Raw genomic sequence first — 8,397 nt, forward strand, 5'->3', positions numbered from 1 at the left:
GCTTTGACTGCAGTATTGCAGCTTACCACTCTGCACCACGGGGCTCTATATTACCTATTTTACCTCAATAGAAATGAGACACCAGAGGCTTTTTCGAGTTAACAAACAAAAAACAAAGTTTTATTAAACACTGTACAAGGAATGGATTTGGAGGGGAAACTGTATGTAGGAAAAGCATAGAACCAGAGCTGTTTTTATGAGTTTCACTTCAGAGAAGGCACAGATGGCTTAGATGGTACAGAATTACAATTCTTAACTTACAATTCTTAACTTAAAAGTTCACGAATTCCTTTCAGTTCCCAGAATTTCTTATAGATGTTTGCCCTTTTGAATATATCATCCCTTCATGAATGGTTTGAAAAATATAATGAAGGCACACAACATTGCCTTATACTGAATCAGACCTTCGGTCCATCAGGGTCAATATCGTCTACTCAGACTGGCCGTGGCTCTCCAGGGTCTCAGGCAGAGGTCTTTTACATCACCTACTTGCCTGGTCCCTTTAACTGGAGATGCCGGGGATTGAACCTGGAACCTTCTGCATCCCAAGCAGATGCTCTACCACTGAGCCATGGGGGCCCTTGCTGGGCCTCAGTAATACTAATCATTCCTGAAAAGGGGCTCAGCCAGAAAAGAAAGCTCTGATATGAGAAAGACTGATGAGAGCCAGCATGGTGTAGTAGTTAAGAGCAGTGGTTTGGAGCAGTGGACACAGATCTGGAGAACCGGGTTTGATTCCCCTCTCCTCCACATGAGTGATGGAGGCTAATCTGGTGAACTGGATTTGTTTCCCCACTCCTACAGATGAGGCCAGCTGGGTGACCTTGGGCTAGTCACACACTCTCAGCCCCACCTACCTCACTTGGTGTCTGTTGTGGGGAGGGGAAGGGAAGGTGAGTATAAGTCCGATTTGATTCTTCCTTAAGTGGCAGAGAAAGTCAGCATATAAAAACCAACTCTTCTTCTTTACCAATTTTGCTCTAACATCACAAGGACAAAATTCTTGTCCAAGTACCCCAGTGGTGTTCTAAATACTGCAGACCCTCTGATAAATTCAAGAAAGTCAGCAAAATATCCAGTTGTTGACAGCAGAGAATACCTGCAAGCACGGTACTAGATAAAAACAGATACCACTGTGATGGTAAACATTTACCAGCGATAGGGGGGGAAATGCATTGGAAATACTGAACTAAAACGTTCCTGTCCCCTTAGGAACCATTTGAATGCATCCGAACCGTTTTCAGGCATGACGATTTTGGCGCTCCCTGCCTCGCATACTGGGACAGTGCGGTTGGTGCATATTGATACAATCGCCATTTTGTGTGATAAGAGCAAAACGTACGGTTTTCCAGTGTTGGTACGTGCGAATGTGCACCTGGATTTCCAGTCGAGTGTACCAAAGATGGGAAAGACATGTTTCACTAGTCACACAAAATGGCGACCACGCGTATTGGGATTCAGGCCCTATTCAGATTACCGTTCTTAACCGGATGTCATCCATTGTTAGCCCATTCTGGAATAAACCGATACAAAGATGGGTGTTTATACAGCTCATTCAGGCAAACCATCTCCCAGTCCAAATTCTCACCATGGTATAAACAGTTTAAAAGGGATCGTGTCAGAGCATCATACCTGGTCAGTATCCCCTTTCATAACCGCAGAATAGCTTTTACCTCCCTCCGGTTTCAAAGCATGCCGGCGGCTTGGATAGCTGGACGTTACTCCCCAAAACCACGGGCCTCTCGCCTATGTATTTGCGGAGCCGCTCCAGAAGACCTAACTCATTACACCTTATCCTGTCCTCTTTACCCAGAGCCCAGACTTAAATTCCTCGGAGCGATTCTAAAGGGTCTAAATCTTTCTCCAGATTCAGAGAAGCTGCTCTTTCTCCTATCAGAGGCCAATCCTGATGTTTCCTACAAAGTGCCACTCTTTGCTTTAGCACACTGGTTCCCAACAAGGGGTCCGTGGACCCCCAGGGGTCCGCGAAACAAAGTTATAAACCCATAATAAATTAATATTTTCAATTAAAAGTTCTCTATTATAAAAATATATATTCAAATATTATTCTAAGCTTAATGTTTAACTAACAGTTATGATTAAAGTTTATTTTCAAATTCTCGGAATTTTTATTTTGAACCTTGGGGTCCCTGCACTGAACAAAAAAGTCCTAGTGGTCCCTGGTCAAAAAAAGGTTGGGAACCGCTGCTTTAGCAGCTAAGAAAATCCGAGCTAAAGCTATTTCTAATCAGGGAACGTAACATATTTAAATACTAGTTTCTTGTGGGTCAGACTGTTTTAAAGTTATTTTAATGTTATTTTATGATATTTTATCTTATTTTACTGTTTTGTATGGTGGATTGTGATGGTTTATCACATTTACTGCTCATTTCAATCCGTCTATGAGCCATCTCTAAAGCACTCTGGCTAGTTCAAACAGCCCCGCAATTGTTTTCCCACCTTTTTTTGCCAGTGCATTCTTTTCCGGCTTTAAAAAAAAATGTTTTGAGATTTGCGCTATTGCGCCATAACGCAAATCTCAGAACGTTTTTTTAAAAAGCCGGAAAAGAACACACCGGCAAAAAAAGGTGGGAAAACAGTCGCGGTCCTTCCCAAAGCGCTCCAAGCAGTTCAAACAGCACACCGTTGCGATTCAGAGGTGCAAGGAAGAATGGAAAATGGTCGAAAGCCGTTTTCATAAGAACCGGCTCAGCCTCGCTTTGCGAACGGGACCAAGCGGCTCTGTCTGAACAGGTAAAAAAAAAATATCCGTTACCAGACGGGAGCCAAACCAGTTGTGTCCGAACTGACACCAAAAACTCCATTCGCGACCTGCTGCTCAAACGGAGTATAAAAGCGGTTTGAATAGGCCCTAAGTGTTGTGCGCTTGCCTGTTACGGAAGGAAAGAGTGCCAAAATCGTCATGAGAGGAAAGCGCTACGGTTTCACCCAAAGGTTGTCTCTCCTGACAATTAAATCAAAAGAGTTTCCGGCGAAACATTAGGAAGAACTTCCTGGCAGGTAGAGGGGTTCCTCGGTGGAACAGGCTTCCTCGGGAGGTGGCGGGCTCTCCTTCTTTGGAGGTTTTGAAGCAGAGCCTAGATGGCCATCTGATAGCAAGGCTGATTCTGTGAACTTAGGCAGATCATGAGAGGGAGGGCAGGAAGGGTTGCATCAGTGTTTGGCTCTCGCAGCCCTTTTGTTGCCGATCACCACTTCGGGGTCAGGAAGCAATTTCCCTCCAGGCCAGGAATCCTGGAGGGTTCCCATCTCCTGGGCATGGAGTAGGGGGTCACTGGGGGTGTGGGGAGGGAGGTGGTTGTGAATTTCCTGCATTGTGCAGGGGGATGGACTAGATGACCATGGTGGTCCCTTCCATAGACCCCCCCCCCTCCAAAATAACTATTAAGCACAAGTATAGGAGTTTTGTTTCTCTGATTTGGCTTCCCTTACTCATGGCTAGCTGGGTTTTTTAAAGCCTCAGGCGTGGTTACCTGCGAGTAAGCCCCACCACAACGCCGACACGTCAGGAGGCACGCTTCAAGAGGAGCAGCCCCCCCATTCACGTGTATTATTTGAGCAGCCTGCACCTGCTACGCACAGTTTGCAAACTTCACCCCCAACTTGCTCGCGAGGAGAGAACCTCCTCTAAATCCAATGTAGGGTTGCCAGGTCCCTCTTCGCCACTGGTGGGAGGTTTTGGGGGGCGGAGCCTGAGGAGGGCGGGGTTTGGGGAAGGACTTCAACGCCATAGAGTCCAATTGCCAAAGCAGCCGTTTTCTCCAGGGGAACTGATCTCTAGCGGCTGGAGATCAGTTGTAATAGCAGGAGATCTCCAGCCAGTGCCTGGAGGTTGGAAATAAGCAAACACCTCTGTACTCATACCTAAAGGTTTGGAAATTAGCACAGAACCAAGATTGTATAACAATGTGCAAACACATATCAAGAGCTACAATAATACAAATATATGCAAAGGAAATTCTATTCTATTCAGAAATATACAAAACAGTGTCCTGTATAATATCTGAGTCCTTTAGACTTTGTTCATACAATTCCATCTACAGACTTTATTCATACAATTCCATCTATGTTCCATTCAACTGGAATTGTATGAACAAAGTCTAAAGGACTCACATATATTAAACAGGACACTGTTTTGTATACTTCTGAATAGAATAGAATTTCCTTTGCATAGATTTGTATTATTGTAGCACTTAACACATGGTTGCACATTGTTATGCAATCTTGGTTCTGTGCGAAGTACCTGGAGGTTGGCAACCCTGACCCAAGGGGATTTAAAAAAAAAGACTCCAAAATCCATACAAACGGCAGTTCTCAGGCCATCAATCAGCAGCTTGCGGACTCCCATCCCTAACCCCGTGTTTGCACAACCGCCAATCCCGAAAGCACGCGTTCTCTGGAATACAACAGGGAGGGGATGACTTCCGAGCAGGATCACACGTAACCCGAGGAGGGCCGGGCCCACCCGCTGCAATCCACGCGGGCGGGGGGTGGTGGTGGTGGTGGTGGAAATAGAGATCTTGCTTCGCGGCAATGCAGGCTGGAGGCTTTGCACGCAGAAAGCCTTTTTTTTTAAATTCTTATTTCAAATGCAAATAATTAGAAATCAAAAGCAGGCCGGCTTGGGGGGCGCCTGCGCGGAGCTGCTCCTGGGCGGGCCCTTGCATCTAATTCGGCTCGTTTTTGGGGCTCGCCTTTTGCAAGGAGGAGGAGGGAAGAGGAGCGGCAGCTGCGGCGCGTGTCCTGCTGGTCCCCGGCGGCTCCGTTCCGGGAAGCGGTCCGGGCTCCGGCTTTTCCCACGCGCCTGTCCGGGCCTTTGCAAAGACGCCGCCGCTCCGCTTCCAGCCCTTTCTTCCAATTTCTTTTTTTAGGGCAACTAGACCCTTTTCTTGGATTTTTCTATTTTTTTGGGGGGGGGGCAATTGCACCTATTCTTTAATTTCTCTTGGGGGGCAGCTGCCCCCTTTGCTTAATTTCTCTCCCCCCCCTTTCAAGTCTTTTATTTCTTTCCCCCTCCATCCATGGCATCTTGCAACCGACCCCAGGAGTTGCCGCTCTCTGCGTTCATTTATATGCGTGGGTTTCCCTCCCTGGGCACGCGCGCGCGCTCCCGAGAAGCAAGCCTCCCTCCCCCCTCCAAGAACAACAATAAATAAATCCTCCACGGAGTATAAATTGTTGCAATGCCCATACGAAGTATTAAAAAAAAACCTCGATATACTGTTAAAAACGGGGAGGGGAAACATCAAAACATTTAACCCCACCATGGATAGATGATAATAAAAATGTGAACTCACATTATTATAATAGTAATTACCATTACAAGCTCCTTTTTAAAATCTGTTTTCATCAAGTATTATATAGGGTGCTTTATGATTTATGCTAAGATATATAATTATGAGAATCATCAATGTGAACCATTGTTTACTGCTAGTAATAATTGTAGCGTCATATACATCATATATACTATTCATAGAATCATGGAAGGGACCGCCAGGGTCATCTAGTCCAGCCCCCTGCACAATGCAGGAAATTCACAACTACCTCCCCCTCATACACCCCCAGTGACCCCTACTCCATGCCAGAAGATGGCCAAGATGCTATTCTATTACTGTTTATTGCTAATAATTATTGCTACTATCATGTACATCATATGTACTATTATATCAGCTTACTGCTAATAATATTGCTAGCATCATATAATCATATTATATCACTGTTTACTGCTATTAATTATTGCTAGCATATACATCACAGGTACTATTATATCCATTTACTATTAATATTGCTAGCATCATATAAACATTATTATTCTATCACTGTTTACTGCTGAACTATTGCTAGTATCATATCTCATATGTACTATTACATACGTTTACTGCTAATAATATTGCTAGCATCATATTATATCACTACTGCTAACAGATATTGCTAGCATCATATACATATGTACTATTATATCAGTTTACTGCTAATAGTACTGGTAACATCATATAAACATATTATTCTATCACTGTTTAGTGCTAACAACTATGGCTAGCATCATATACACTATTATATCCGCTTACTGCTAATAATATTGCTAGCATCATATAAACATTATTCTATCACTGTTTACTGCTAAGAACTATTGCTAGCATCATATACTCAGATGTACTATTATATCCGTTTACTGCTAATAATATTGCTAGCATCATATTATATCACTGTTTACTGCTAATAGTTATTGCTAGCATCATATATTGTTTATGTGCTGTCATGTTTATTATATGATGTATATATATATATTTTCCTCCTTTTCTTTGAAATCATTGTAATTGCTGATGGGGCACGGCTTTTATTTTCCCTCCCACCCTGCCCAGTTTATATTTATAGGGGGGGAAAGCAACCCCTTAAAAACAAACCCAAATCCTCCACCGCGCCTCCTTTCGCTCCGCGTTGCAACCTCTCTAGTCCCCTCCCGCCATGCAGAACCAAAACCCCCCCTTCCCAAAATGATTCATAAATACAGCAAAGGAAGGAAAGGGATATAGTAGTACATGTGCTGTATATGATGTTAGCAATATTAGTAGCAGTAGCAGTAAGCTGATATAATAGTATATATGATGTATATACTAGCAATAGTTATTAGCAGTAAACCGTGATAGAATATGCTTATATGATGCTAGCAATATTAGTAGCAGTAAGCTGATATAATAGTATATCTGATGTATATACTAGCAATAGTTTTTAGCAGTAAACCATGAAAGAATGTTTATATGATGCTAGCAATGTTATTAGCAGTAAACGGATATAATAGTACATGTGCTGTATATGATGCTAGCAATATTAGTAGCAGTAAGCTGATATAATAGTATATATGATGTATATACTAGCAATAGTTATTAGTAGTAAACCGTGAAAGAATAATGTTTATATGATGCTAGCAATGTTATTAGCAGTAAACGGATATAATAGTACATGTGCTGTATACGATGCTAGCAATATTAGCAGCAGTAAGCTGATATAATAGTATATATGATGTATATACTAGCAGTAGTTATTAGCAGTAAACCGTGATAGAATAATGTTTATATGATGCTAGCAATATTATTAGCAGTAAACGGACATAATAGTACATGTGCCGTATACGATGCTAGCAATATTAGGTAGTAGCAGTAAGCTGAAATAATAGTATATCTGATGTATATACTAGCAGTAGTCATTAGCAGTAAACCGTGATAGAATGTTTATATGATGCTAGCAATGTTATTAGCAGTAAACGGATATAATAGTACATGTGCTGTATATAATGCTAGCAATATTAGTAGCAGTAAGCTGATATAATAGTATATCTGATGTATATACTAGCAATAGTTATTAGCAGTAAACCGTGAAAGAATAATGTTTATATGATGCTAGCAATGTTATTAGCAGTAAACGGATATAATAGTACATGTGCTGTATACGATGCTAGCAATATTAGTAGCAGTAAGCTGATATAATAGTGTATATGATGCATATACTAGCAATAGTTATTAGCAGTAAACCGTGATAGAATAATGTTTATATGATGCTAGCAATGTTATTAGCAGTAAACGGATATAATAGTACATGTGCTGTATACGATGCTAGCAATATTAGTAGCAGTAAGCTGATATAATAGTATATATGATGTATATACTAGCAGTAGTTATTAGCAGTAAACCGTGATAGAATAATGTTTATATGATGCTAGCAATATTATTAGCAGTAAACGGACATAATAGTACATGTGCCGTATACGATGCTAGCAATATTAGGTAGTAGCAGTAAGCTGAAATAATAGTATATCTGATGTATATACTAGCAGTAGTCATTAGCAGTAAACCGTGATAGAATGTTTATATGATGCTAGCAATGTTATTAGCAGTAAACGGATATAATAGTACATGTGCTGTATATAATGCTAGCAATATTAGTAGCAGTAAGCTGATATAATAGTATATCTGATGTATATACTAGCAATAGTTATTAGCAGTAAACCGTGAAAGAATAATGTTTATATGATGCTAGCAATGTTATTAGCAGTAAACGGATATAATAGTACATGTGCTGTATACGATGCTAGCAATATTAGTAGCAGTAAGCTGATATAATAGTATATATGATGCATATACTAGCAATAGTTATTAGCAGTAAACCGTGATAGAATAATGTTTATATGATGCTAGCAATGTTATTAGCAGTAAACGGATATAATAGTACATGTGCTGTATACGATGCTAGCAATATTAGTAGCAGTAAGCTGATATAATAGTATATATGATGGATATACCAGCAATAGTTATTAGCAGTAAACCGTGATAGAATAATGTTTATATGATGCTAGCAATGTTATTAGCAGTAAGCGGATAT

The 8,397-nt window shown here is 41.1% G+C and overlaps 1 non-coding gene across 1 annotated transcript; it reads right to left on the bottom strand.

Moving 5' to 3' along the window:
- Nucleotides 1–507: 507 nt before the first annotated feature.
- Nucleotides 508–581, bottom strand: TRNAP-GGG (transfer RNA proline (anticodon GGG)). Its single transcript has one exon. It is a non-coding gene; the product is annotated as a tRNA-Pro (tRNA).
- Between the last annotated feature and the right edge of the window lie 7,816 nt (nucleotides 582–8,397).

This window comes from Euleptes europaea, chromosome 20 (genome assembly GCF_029931775.1).
Source record: "Euleptes europaea isolate rEulEur1 chromosome 20, rEulEur1.hap1, whole genome shotgun sequence".
Taxonomy (NCBI): Eukaryota; Metazoa; Chordata; class Lepidosauria; order Squamata; family Sphaerodactylidae; genus Euleptes; species Euleptes europaea.